The sequence below is a fragment of the Lonchura striata genome, chromosome 1 (genome assembly GCF_046129695.1).
Source record: "Lonchura striata isolate bLonStr1 chromosome 1, bLonStr1.mat, whole genome shotgun sequence".
NCBI classification, from domain to species: domain Eukaryota; kingdom Metazoa; phylum Chordata; class Aves; order Passeriformes; family Estrildidae; genus Lonchura; species Lonchura striata.
The window spans coordinates 64,699,245-64,713,353 of NC_134603.1; the positions used below are offsets into that span (position 1 = coordinate 64,699,245).

The 14,109-nt window shown below is 38.9% G+C and overlaps 1 protein-coding gene across 10 annotated transcripts in view; it reads right to left on the bottom strand.

The window, feature by feature from the left end:
* Nucleotides 1-14,109, bottom strand: part of LOC110469722 (poly(rC)-binding protein 3) — a 497,662-nt gene that overhangs the window by 174,929 nt on the left and 308,624 nt on the right. Inside the window, exon 1 of one of the 10 annotated variants that reach the window (XM_031503987.2) lies at nt 11,089-11,109. The exons of the other annotated variants lie outside the window; for them this stretch is intronic. The gene's annotated coding sequence lies outside the window, so the exon portion shown is untranslated. Of the gene's footprint in view, nt 1-11,088; nt 11,110-14,109 lie in introns of those variants that run through there. 10 annotated transcript variants of the gene reach the window in all.

Genomic DNA, 14,109 nt, shown 5'->3' on the forward strand with positions numbered 1-14,109 from the left:
TAATTGGTAAATTATCTAATTCATTCTGAGTCATGAAATTTTTGAGCTCCTCTTCTGAGGAGGATTGAGAGAGCACAGATGGGTGCCTAGCCACTGGCCAAGATCAACCCACTGGATCCTTGGAGTGGGCAACATATTTATGCAACTTTGTTTTCCGTGAAAATGCCCAGACTGGGTTTGTTGCACCTCCTTTATACTCACCAATTCCATACCTTCTGTTAACTTAAACTGAACTGCTCTGAGCAATGTATATGTAGACAAAGAATGATTCTGTTCTCTGGGAGCATGAGGATGCAACCCTACTGTCCTACTACATCCAGTACAGATAGTCTGAAAATGCAGGATCCATCCCTGTTTTCCACTTGGAAATTGTTAATGGGCAGATTTCTGCAGACACATTTGTTAATTATGCATTGAATCGTTTGGACAAGGCACTTTTAGCATGTGGGTGGTTTGTCAGATGTTTTCTATTGGCTGTGCATTGTTAACAATTGTTTCTATTCTATCTCGTGTGCCTTATTGTGGTGGAAGAATGATACTGTTCATGAATAGCCACCTCACAGAAAGCAGAATGTTTCTACTTGCTGAACAGATGAAAACAACTTTCTGCCAGATACAGGTGAGTAAAAAATAACTGAATACAAACCAGAAAAAATTTACCATGCTAGTTTGCACCTGGATTTGTTGTTTGTGTGTGAGTACAAAACAGTCAGCATGGCAAAATACTTCCTCACACAGGTGAGTATTTCTCAAATAGCTGTTTGGATCTAACCAACATTTTTGTCAAATGTTAAAGCAGAAGTGAATCAGATTTTAAGAAAATGAGTTTATTGGGGCCATCATGTAATCCGTAATGCAAAGTTTGCCATATTCCTCAAGGAGGTTTTATTAAAGGCTATGGAGCTATGCAATCAATTAAAATAATTATATTTGCTCTAAGTTTGGACAATCATCTGTAATGATTTCATTTTCTTTACGCTTGGTCAACCTAAGTGCATACATACCACCTGAAAAGATCACATCTGGTAGGGTCAATGCTTTTTCTTTGCCCTTCCAATACCACACACACAACACTTTTAAATCCCAAAGGCCTTTGACATTGTATTACAATGGATCTGCCACCTCTAATATGCTGAGCAAAATAAGGCATACTCCCCAAGAGAGGGGAAGCAGACAATCTGCCCTGAGGCTTCTCTATTGTTATTTCATTTAGAGAGACAGGCAATATCACAATATCACAGTATCTATGACAAGAGTGCAAAAGATTTCAAGTCATCCCAGCTCTTTCCTCCTTAATTTGATACTGATTGTTCAGTTGGTCCCAACTGTCCATAATGCACTGAGATTTCCTGTGGCTGCTGTGCTAGAGAAATCTCCCACCTGCTTCTGATGTGCTCTTCTTCTAGAAGAAGACGCAGCAGACGCTGTGCTACCTTATCCAGGAGCCAACTAGTTTTTCATTGAAGATTTCCATGGTGTGTCAACAAGCAATACTTACATGCTTAAGCTTTTCTAATTGCCTCAGCTTAGTTTCATAAGGACATGTGCAACACGAAGATGTGTGTGAGGAACATTACACAGCTGAGTAAGCATTGCCTTGGGAGGGATGGACAAAAATGGGTGTGGTGGTTAGTATGGTATCCTTGTTTTACAGGCTTGGACTGACACTTAAGGAAAACTGTGCAGATAGCAAAGAACAAGGGTTGTTTCCCTGCAATGCTCCCTACGAGATAGCCTCTCCTCTATGCAGTAGACTCTGATCAGTAATGGTTAAGAACAGGGAATCTCTGAGAGACTGTCTAGTTCATGCACCATCTCAATTTGGCATGCTTATTGTGCCTTACTGCTCAGCAGGAATATTAAAGACTTCAGAGTTATCATTCTTCTCCACAGTAGGTATCAAAATCCTTTACTATTTCAGATGCAGTATTGTGCAAGTACAAAGAGGCTGTGCCACTGCCTCAGGTCTTGCAATGAAAGGGGTAGAACTAGAAGTAAAATTTATGTCAGCTGTCCTAGGTGCTGTGCAAGCACCATCACTGCAGACTGATACACAGATGGCACATCTAACAGGTGAGGGCAGAGAAATGACATAACTTTCCACATGTCACATTGGTGAGGCTTACTCAGCCTTCATTATCTGATAAATTGCTCTGCCTCAGGAATAAGTTAAGGCTAATGAAATGGTGATGCAATCAGAAGGCAACTGAAAATAAAAGTCTCACTGTGAATTGCTGGAAGTTATTGCTAGCATCACAAAAGTGACGCTCATTAAAGTACCACTCTCCAGCAAAGCAAAACAGGACAATCATAACACAGACTTGCAATTTGCACAGAGAACACTCTGTACAGGAGATATAGGCATACTAGGAAGAAAAAAACTGTTAACATAGTATCAATTTAATCAGCTATTTTTATTGCAGGTCTAGAATAAATTAATACCTTGTTAAAAGAATCTGTGGGCACAGTCCCATTTCATTTATATATTAAAATGGTCTTGCTTTATAAAAGAATCTCATTCAGTGACATCCTTGAAATAATTCACATGATTAAGATGAGGAAGATTTCAATTAATGTGGTCAGCTGACATTCCTGATGCATACCGCACATCACCAATTATATTGTTATTTTATCCTTACTCAGCACTGCAATGCTTAAAATGATATTTCATCCATTCAAGCATCAGTATTGATCTCTGGCTACATTAAATATTTCCAGTTAAACAGAGTGAAAAATCCCACCTTTTAAGCTATAGTTTCAGTTAAATAACTCAGCTGAAAGTAACAAGAATAATACTTATTCCTAATAAATACAAAATTCCTAATTTTTCATGTTAGAATGATTGGCAGTAATCTACCTCATTCAAATAGTGATCTCCCATTGCTTTCCAACAAGATATAAATGGAAACAAATAATCTTGATCAATCTACAGCTTATACACATAATAAATAGCATGTTGCATTCAGTAAGCAAATCTGTAAGGGTACAGTTTATAGCAGCAGGTCATTTTCTTGTATTGCAATTCAGATTTCAGTTTTCTCATATGTGCTTTGCAATTTTTCCTGCTGTTTCCCAGAACACTGTGATGATCCTGTTGTTTAAGGCAATTTGACCATGCAGAGGCACAGTGATGTTTCTCTAATTTAACTTGCACACTGAAGTCCACCTTACCCTTCCTTGTGCCAAAAGGAAATGCATGGTTGTTCCCATTGCTTACAGATTAAGACCTTCTTATGGGGCCTCTTTGAACACTAAGTGTGACCTCCTGCAGAATACGTGATGCAGAATCCCATTGAGTTTGCAAATCCCTGACTATGAGCCTAAACTACTCCCTTCCCACCTCTATCCTGCTTTTCAATAGCAAAGTGTTTTGTTTTAGTGTATGAAAATAGGATTCCTCTTATAAATTATGCTTTCCCTTCTTCTCTAAAGAGAAAACAGAAAAGAAAAAGAAAAGCTGATGAAGAACAAATGGTTCTACAGACTGAAAGGTTAGAGAAAATGTGCTGTGGAATTACTACTGGCCAGTTCCTCCCATCCTGCTCCAGGGTAGGTTTGTTTGTAAAAAAAGGAAGCAGAATCTATTCTATCTACAGCTACATCATTATCAAAAGCACTAAGTGGTTGAGGGAATTGAAAAGTTGCATACTGAATAGGGCTTAGTTGATGATTTCAGGTCCATGCACTCTTGGGAAAATCTGCAAGATAAGCAGGGGTTCAGCAAATTTGAGATAGTCTAAAATACTGTCTGGGGACTGGGCCAAGTGGTTCACAGCACAGACGATTGGTGGGCCAAGGGTAGAAGCATAAGCCAGCCCTCTGTGCAGATACTGGACAGTGGCTTTCATTAAGCACAGGAGCTAGGAAACACCGTGCCTTGGTGTGGCAAAGTGCCCCCTGCCACTGCCTGCTGCTGTCCTTTGGGAGAGCGGTGTGCTGCTCTGGCACGATGAATGCTGATGCTGGCAGAAGGTTAAGCAAATGATCCAGTATTTCTTTGTTCCCTTAGCTGTGCAGTTGGCATGCACTGAAGTTAGTTGGACCTTGCTTATGTCTAGCAGGCAAAGCAATAGTTTATCTGCACTTTGTTCAACTTTTCACAGAGGGAGAATGAGGCCTAAGGGAAACCTGACCCTTTCTGTACCAATCGGCCACTGTTAAACCTCACATCTTTGTGCCTACATCTGCAATAACATCACAGTCTATGGATTGAGACAGGTGCTGAATTTCTTTATGAGTAGCCACTGCAGTTATAGTGAAAATTCTTCAGAAAAGTAAAAGTTCTTTCAAGCACTACAGTGCTTATAACAAAAAAAAGAAGTAAGTCACTATAAATATTTAAGTGTCTTAAACAAAGATTAATTAAGGACTAGGCAGAAGCTGCCTTTGCTTTTAAAGCAATAAATTTTTAATTGGAAAGTATGCATTAGTAACAAATTGGTGTTTAACGGTGATATAAAAAGAGAAATCTGAAGGTCATGTACCTGTGTATGCATCTGCATGTAGAACACTGTACTATACTTGAACAAATATTGCAAAAATATATTGAGTAAAAATATATTAATTTGAGTAAAATTATACTTTTTAAAAAGTATTTACTATCTTTTTTACTTGTATGACTTTGTGTTCATATGGAAGAGCATCCCTTAAAAGAATTCAAACTGCAAATACTGACTGAAGAGTTGCATGTAGCTGACATACCACTTAGGAGAGTAGATTAGGAAAGTATAGAACAAACAGAAAGATGCCAAATAAAAGTGGTGAAAACATCTACTTTTAACTGCATGGAAGAAGCCACATCTATGGGCTATGAACATAAACAAAGACCTTCAGTTTTTAGGTATTAAACTACATGGTTAGCCATCTGAAAACACATATTCCGTGTGCAATATCGTGACTTCTTTTAAGATATTGTCAACCTAATTGAAAACAAAGGTAATTTATTACTCTCTGGTTTTTTAAAATAAATAGAAGCCAGAAAGGCACCGTGAGTTCCATTATTCACCAGTACTCAGAGAACCTGGAAAAACTGGCTTTGGAATGCAATGGGCAAGGCATGCTTTGGTTCTGTTTTAGTGCAGATTTGCTTCGTTGACTCACACTTCCCCTGTTGAGTGAGCTTATTTTGTTTATTTGTGCAACTGCACACATTGAGCTTTAACATAAGTGAGGATATTGCTGCCCATCCAGGCTCACATTGCTCAGTTTTGAACGTTGGGTACTAAGCTGAAGAAGTAGCAGTATATTCACCATGCACCAAGTGAAAGCTGATTCCTGCAATAGCAGATGCATAAAGGTAATTCTGAAATGCACTTTAATGATTGGGTGAATGAACTGAAAAAAACCAAAACAAACTTCAAAAAGAATCTTACCTGAACTGAAACCAGTTCTTGATACAAGAAACATATATACCGAACTGAAACCATGCAGTCCTCTCCCTACATACAGACCTCCTAGCATGCACAGAAAGTCTTTTTCCTGTACTGCTGTTTGCCTTTGCACATTCAGAGCCAAGAACATAAGAGTTATAAAAACAAAGGGCCAGAGAACACCCATAGTGTTTCTCCCAGCTGCTCTCCTGGTAGGATGTTCATCAGAAAGCAGGTTTCATATTTTTTTCTCAACTGTTTGAATTTCCTAGATGCAACCTTCCAAGCCCAGGCCACCTGCAATAGCATATTACCATGATTTTTTGGGTACTGAATAGCTGTCCCCAGTACCTTATTCTAAGTTTACAGTGGATCAGAGAATATGAAGTGGTGCAGTAAAGTGAGGGACTCAAAAGCAGAAGAAGTGGACAGATAAAAGAGATTTTGAGCTGCATGGTCAAGACGTATCTGAACACTTTGGGTCACATATTCAATTGGTAGAAATAACCTTAAGACCATTAATCTCAGAGCTACACTGGTTGTCACCCTGTTAGTGATGTAGCAAAAGGAAAAAAAAACCTCCAGTGCTGGGCTCCCACATTGCTCAGCTTTGGTGGTTTGCATATTTTATAAAGAGAATTGTGAAAACAATCATGAGGGGTTGCTAGCATTTTACAAGCTGCACTCTTAGAGAACCTGAGCAACTCATCTGGTGTGTAGCCCTGGAGCTGCTCTGCCTTTCCACAGCATGGATTATGCACACTGGTAGACAATCTGGGACAGCTTCCACAGCCTCTCCCCAGTTGTAAACAGATTGGATCAAGGGATCAAGTGATGCCTTTAGCCTTCCCAGCATTTACCAGGGCAGCTTTTTAAGCACCAAGGTACATCATCCTTGAGGATAGTATAAAAAATTCTAAGCATTAAAAAAAAATAGGGGGAGGAAAAAGAAGAATATTTTTTCAACAACTTGAAGCACTGATTTTTCTGGCAGGTGTATTGAGGTATAGAATTAATTCTCAAATGCTTATTCAGCTACAATTGTCTTTCCTTTAACCTTCGTCAATTTAAAATGCTAATTTAAAATTCTGTGATAGGGCTATTTTTCACTGCCTATAAATTTACTTATATCCAGCATAGGCCATAGTCTTGATTGCACTAATGAGAAACAAAGCCAAGTGAATTTGACACCATCTGTAAGAACAGGCTCTATTTTACTGTAATAGGCTTCCTCCATTCACTCCAATATACTTTCTCTTTCATTAAATTTCAAGAAGCCACAATGCTCCTTGCTTTCATCAGTTGTAGGTGTAAGATTTTGACAGAGGTCACATTTTAGGGATGATTTATATAAAGAGAAATTATTGGCACTGATAAATGTATCAAGATATATATAGATTAAAGTAAAAGCTTAATCTGTCTCGTTTTGCTACATTTAAAAGATCAAGAAAGAATGATCAGAAATGCATCTATATCGAGGTACATTTGCAAATACACACCACTGCTTGCAAATAAAACCACAATGCCTTTCACTATTATTCACCAAGATTGTTTGGGTTGCCCAGTACAGTGATTTGATACAACATTTTCTACTGAGGTTTCCCTGCTGAAGCTATAACATGGTGCCACACCAGCCCAGCTGAGGGTGGAATCAGGACCTACATGTGTTTTGACCACCAGAGCCATGGTCCACCCTTTGCCCACACAACTCCTAGTCACTAACATTTCCAGGGATTTCAACTAGTGCTCAAATCTGGCTAACAGAAATCAAGATACAGTCTTTTCTATAAACTTTTAATTTTTCTACAGCACAAATGAAGTGAGCACATCCCTTATAATTGATCACTTTCTATTATTTGAGCAATGAATGTGTTGAAGCACTGCTGTAAATAAGGTAAGAAGACTACTCTTGTGCATCAGGAGTAAAACAAGTACGAAAAGACTGCAAAAAAAAGATGTTTTCTTGTTTAAACAGATCAAATAACAGCATGGAACTCTCAGAATCTGACAGCAAAGCACTAATTTGCTTCTTTGAATGATGCAGATTCTATCAATAAACCCCCAGTCATCAGAGAAAATCCATCAGGACAAATCAGAAAATCAGAATTCACTCTTATTTCCAAAGAATATTTGAAACAGTTAACCCTTTTCTCCTGTACCTTTCTAAGGTATTGAATCCATATCTAAGCCATGTTTTATTTTCATCATATAATCATAAAAAAGTTTTCATGCTCACATTCCTTAAAAACAAAACAAAACAAAAAATTAGCAAATAACAAATAATCAAGCTTCAGTGAACCAGTGAGCTCTTTCTGCACGGTAGAGAGTCTACCACATACTTCAAGGTACATGCCTTGCTCACTAAGGTCAGTTTGATGCCTGAAGAGGAATCCCACATCAGGTCATTCTCTGTTGATTCTGTGAAATTTCAAAGTCTACCTCAGTTCCTGAAGTGTCCAGACTCCAAGATAAATATATAAAAAAATCTTTTTGTAACTAGGAACCCTTCTGGATGCAAAACTGTCACTTCGGTTAGAATGCTTACTAAAAGAAAAAAATCAAATTGAGGAGCACCAAGGCTTGCACATGGATGATCCTTTTTGGTTCAGATGTTAAGAGAAGATCCACTGCACCATTAAACCTCCTACTCTCCTCTTCTGCCCAGAAAAAGAATTAGGGATTCAGTGGGAAAGCAAGGGAGGGAATCATACCTTCAGCAAAGAATATCAATGAACTGTCATCATGCCTCTGTTCAAGCAGAAAGAAATGAATTTATGTAATACATCTGAAAAGTTAGAAATTAAGTAATATGAGTCACTTCTAAAAGAAACTTATTTTTTTCCAGATGGCATTGCCTTAACCACAAAATACACAAAATATTAAATATTGATATTCCAAAGAAAAATATTTTAAAGATTTCCCATTCTATTAGTCACAAGAGTTACAGGAGGCTTCCTGGTAAGATTTTACACTTCCAGAAATTACTCCCTCCTCCCAGGTCATGCTCTGCCAAGTCCAGTTTGTATAGCTGGTTGTGGCAACACCCTGTGTCCCAACGACTGCTCTTGCTGGTTGCAGAATTTTGTGTAAATAAGACATTTTCAAGTAATCAAATTGTTCCTGCATAAATGGTCAGGCAGGACAGTATTTTATGGGCAGGTAAGATATTTAATAGGAGTTTCTTATGTAGTTATGATATATAATTAGCTATGAATTAAACAAGTGGTGGATGATGCCTTGATTACAAGAAGTGAACAGAGCAGGGGTTCAAGGGCTCACCCCATACACCTGAAAATGCTGCTGCAAGTGTCCTTACAGCAGAGACTCCACTAACCTCCAGACAAACACCAACTATTTTGCTGAGGAGATTCGATTCCCCTCTATGATAAGATCCTCATAATTCTTTTTTTTTTTTTGGTGTTTGTCAATCACTCCCTGAGTGTCTTTGCAAGTGCAGTATGGAAAACTAGTGCCTATGCAAGGAAACAATGGAAAAAGGGTATAAGACTCATAAAAGATTGCCATTGAGTTTCACACTGCTGTAAGAAAGGAAGATTCTGCCTGGAGACACACAGCATAAGAACAGACTGCAAGAGAAATGGAAGGATCCTTCTGCTTCTCCCAATACAGGAATACTCAGGGGAGGGCATAAACCAAAATCAGTTCTTCATGCCCACAATGGACAGGACAGGAAACAATGAACATAGGCCACAACAGGGAAGATTCAGGCTAGAAACAAAGAAAAACTTTCTTTTAAGAAAAGATCCTGGATGGGGAAGTAGTCCATCAGAAATGTTACTAAATAATCTGCAACTAACATGGGATTCCTGATTGTTTTAAGTCCCTTTACCTTTACAAACTGTGAAAACCTTTGTTCAGTTGTATCCCAATGAATTCCATGATACACAAAAGCAAAGAGAGTTGAAACATATTTATGTTACTAGTAGAGCTGATAAGACCGTTAAGTTCCCTGTAACTGTGTTGTTACAGAGTTTTAATACCTTGAGACACCAACTAAGTAAATGGGCATTTGTACTCCTAGAGACATTAGCAGATGAATAATCAATATCATAAATGTGTAATGAAGGAATAACTTGTCCCAGTCCCTGGACGTAACACACAGACTTGATACCATAATTTTCTACATTAGAAGTGCCTGTTTTTAGAACAAGCCTGGGAATTTCCTGTGATATGAATTGGTACCATCATGAAGTGCCTATCTTTGCATGCATCTGTTTGCAGCAGGAAGCTCCTTTTTGTTTAAATTGAGACAGCTGCCAAATGTCATGCACCTTGTGCAACATCCAAACACTTGTCAGCAGCAGTGTCTGCAGCCTGACTACTCTGAGGGGGATGTAAGAAATGCCTTACATTGAGTCTGACATCAGGAACCTGTCAGTCCTCTTGCCCCCAGCTCAAGTGAGCAGCCAACAAGAGGAGGTGCAGAGCACCAGCAGAGACCTGAGGGCTAAGGCCAGGTCCTTCAGCTCCTTTTCCAAAGGGGGCAGGAGCAGGGAAAGCAAAGATGCTGAGGAGAGAATAATTTGCCAGCGGCGATGACAGACAGGTGCACTGTTCCCTGTTCCCAGGAAGGCTACAGCAAAAGTGGAGGTGAAATCATACCCTTAAACATAGCCTTTAATCAAACCAGTCTGCTTGCCTCTGACATAGGATTTGCTGTCGTTAAGGAAGACAGAGTATGGAATACCCTGTGAAGGTGAAAATCCACAGAAGGTCTGTGAAGTACACAGTGAAGTACTGGTGCCTGTAGAGACATGGACCTACTGGAAGCACTGACTGCACAACCTGAGCCTTAGAAAACATCTCACACCTCAACATCCCACTGCAAGTTCTCTCCTGTTGGAATCTGAGGTGTTGATGATTCCGAGATTGTAAAAAGTCTCTGTCTTTCTGCCCCATTGCCAAAGAAGAAGTCATAGTCTGTGCTGTTTTCAAGGTTGTTTATTGTTGCTTATCTCTAACATGTTCTGCTGCCCTGCCGCAGCTCTGTCCTGCAGGGCAGCGTGTGGGGCTCTGCCCTCAGTGGGATTTACAAACATTATATACCAGAGACTACGTGTGCTATATTTACAATAATGTGCCAATATCTATCCTCTACATTGAACAGTGTGTCCCCAGCCTAAACCAATAGAAAAGTGCCAACACTACAGTGAAACATGGAGGGCATGAAGAAGGAGAAAAAGGACAAGACACACCCAATTACCTCCATCTTGTCCCCTTTGAACCCTTAATCTAGAATCCTAGAATTTTATTTTTGCACCCATGCCACACTTAATTATTACTTATATCAAACACTCTGAGCTTGTAATTCATCCTGTAAGACTGAAAACTCTTTTCCATGGACAGAGATCAGAGACAGTGTCTCTCGGGGCTCTGTACAGGGGATTCCTGATCCCTGCCAGGGTCCCAGGCCTTCCAGGGCAGCCAGAGGGAAGCCCTGGATTCCCACACTCTCCTGTGGAAAGTCAGTCCCCTCTGAGCTTTTCCTGACCCACCAGTTTACTGTAAAAAGATTCAGCACCATCTGTGGCAACGCACTCCCTTCCACCTGCACCACAGATTTCACTATGTCCAGTATCTCCCTCCTTCAGACTTCTCTAGGCTCATGTGAACCCATGTGAACACCATTTAAATTCCTTCTCAGAGATAAACATCAGCCTTTCCCACACTGTTTGAAGGAATATAGCAAGCAGCTTACCTTTTTAAAAACAGATTCAGCTGCTGAATTTTTCTTGAATAATTATAACCAAAATTATATATTTGACTTGCAGAAAGCCATGTGAGAAAAATCAAGGGAATCTTGTGAGAGTCCAAAAATTCTGAGTGGCTCTCAAGAAGCTACTTTTATTAGCAAATGCACATACAACCTCCCACTCATTAAAAAAAAAAAAAATCCCTAAATAGTCATAAATTAACTATGTATTAAGGTTCAACGCATGTAACTGTCAGGTTTAAGGAAAATTGACAGTATGCAATACAGAAAAAGACAACTCCATCTTCAGCAACTATATTCACAAATTAATTAGCTCTGATATAACTTCAGAAACATTTTAATAACAGCCATTCTAATTTATGAGTTAAATGCTTTTGTTGATGGGAAACATTACACCTAAGATAGCACAATATAAAATAGCCCCTATCAGCTGCTGTGTCTTTTGTGGTGGTGTCCACCCACTTTACTGAGGAAAATTACCAATGAACCTCAGAGAGAAGGAAGATGTTGCATGTGGGTATTGGTGCAGAGCCTGACAGCATCAGAGCCCAGCACTGTCATGGCACGTGAGAGACTGAACATTCAGAAGCAGAAATTGCACTGGGGAAGGAAGGGTTGTTTCCTTGATTTTGTGATTTCAGGTTTTTACCTCCTGATCCTTTTGTATTTTTCTCTGAGTCAAAGAAAATAAGGATATTTGGAGGAGAAAAATAAATCTATGTTATTTTGTCTATTCCTTCACTGTGTCACTCACTATTCCTTGTTTTTCAGAGCTCAGCATCAACATTGGACTCCAATTCAGCATGGCTACTTTCCTATCAACCACTCTTTTCTCCTTAGGAGAAAAATACATTTCTTGAGTATAACTGCTACCTACGTTGGTTCTTCTTATTACAGGCAGATGACAAAACACAGCAGCTGAGACTGTATGGTGCAATCTGATTGACCTACATTTCACTAAGTATAAATCTCCACAGGCTTTAAACACATTATTTCCTACTTTCAATTCATTCCTGCATTTAAACTAAAGTTTTCCAAAAGCCTCTTTACAAATGAGGAAGATCTCATTTAACAGTCTGTGCAATCAGACAAAGGCATGACTTTCTGTGTTTATTTATAAAGTATGCTGTATATTTGACTCATATGTCATCTAACAACTGCACCAAATCCCATTTTTTACTCTTACACCTCATCCTAAAACAATTAATACAAACATGCAATTTTCTTCTGAGTGGATCATGTTGAAAAGGTTGAAGGTACTAAGGTTTAGTATTTTACAGCTCTGAGGAATTAAATGGATAATATGGAATTGAAATACATTTTTTCTGATCAGTGTTGTAATAAAATGTTATTGTACCATCTTTCAACTGTTGAAGTGTATTCAGAAATATCAATGAAATCTCAACCAGAATGCAATTCCATTCATCTTATATTACTGCATCTTCGGACCAAATAAATAATTATTATAGAACACTTAGTTTAGAGGATAGATAGATAAATAGATATATATACATGCATGCATATGTGTAAAACAACATAGTAATAGCTCTAACCTATTCAAGTACAATGGATTTTATTAAGAACATGATAGAAAAGTAATAGTGTACTAGCTAAAGGGACACTAGCCAAGCAATATTTCTATTTATTGATTTTCCTCTAAAATATTCTGCTGTTAAGATATCGTTAAAGCATCTCCTTCCTCTATGAAGACGGCAGGCAGGTGGAGGGAGACAAAACCACTTTGGAGACTGGTATTGAGATTACAATAATTATTCTGAGGAACAGAGGGTTTTAGATGTTTCCATTTTCTGTGACAGTTTCCAAGTGCACTGGAAAACATGGAAACAGTGGTGGCAGAGAGTACATGCCTGGGCTGCAAACCAAGACAAAGCTGGCTCATCTGGTTTGAAGCCTAAGAGGTCTGACGTTACCTTGTTGGCAGGAGCACGGAGTGGGCTGTGGTGAAGGTGGCCCTGTAGGGCTGCTGGGTGCCTGTCCTGGATTACCAGCCTGCAGCCACCACCCACAGCAGAGAGTGGTGCTTGCAATTCTCTTGCCAGGCAGAAATATACATTTGCATTTTAATTATCTCAGAGCCACTGCAAATGGTAAAACTTAGAGAAACCAAGGCCAATAGTGCACATCTCTTACACACTTCTGCAGCAGCTCTTATAATTGCTTCACCGCTGTTCTCCACTGGTGTTCATTTTTTCTTTAAATTGCTGTAAGTTTATAGCTTCTAAAGACAGATTATTTTATTGAACTCCTCTATAGTATACATTGATCTTCTTTCTTCTGTGTGCAAGTAATAATTATGTAGCTTTCCAATAACCTTAATTAAAAAAGAAAAGCCCCAGATCATACTCCATGGTGCTGATACCTTTATTCTAACCTGCATCTGCTCTTATTTTCAGTGACATTTACTACTGTTGTGAAGCGCTGCAGTTCTGTATGTGAAGCATCTTGATCTGAGAAATAGTTCTGTATATCCCTGATAATAAAATTTAAAGTTTCTAACTTTTTAAAGCTATTTATTACTTTTCAGACTCTGAGAGGCCAAAATATTATTCCAGAGCACCTTCCATGGGTATGTATCAAGATAAGAAAGCAAAATCAGAAGACACTGTTACTACCCTGACAATTACATTTACCAGGCAAGGCTGCAGAGAAGTGCATTCCCTGAAGAGACAGAATTACATGCTAAAATCACTCAAAAGGATCCCCTATCACTTGATCTAAATAGGTGCTGAGAACTAATTTTATCAACATTAACTGATCACAGCAAAAGTTGTTGGTTAAAATGATCCTTCTGGTTACATCTCCACACACCAGTGTAATTCAGGCAGACTCTCATTTGCCCATTAACTTGCTGGAAGTAAAAGCTCACGGTCTTGGTTCAGCTCACTTTTCTGTCATTGCTTGTCACTGTTACAGGTATTATTTAAATACCTCTCCTTTTGAACATCCAGAACCTGACTTCCAGAATATGTTAATGAAAGCCTCAGT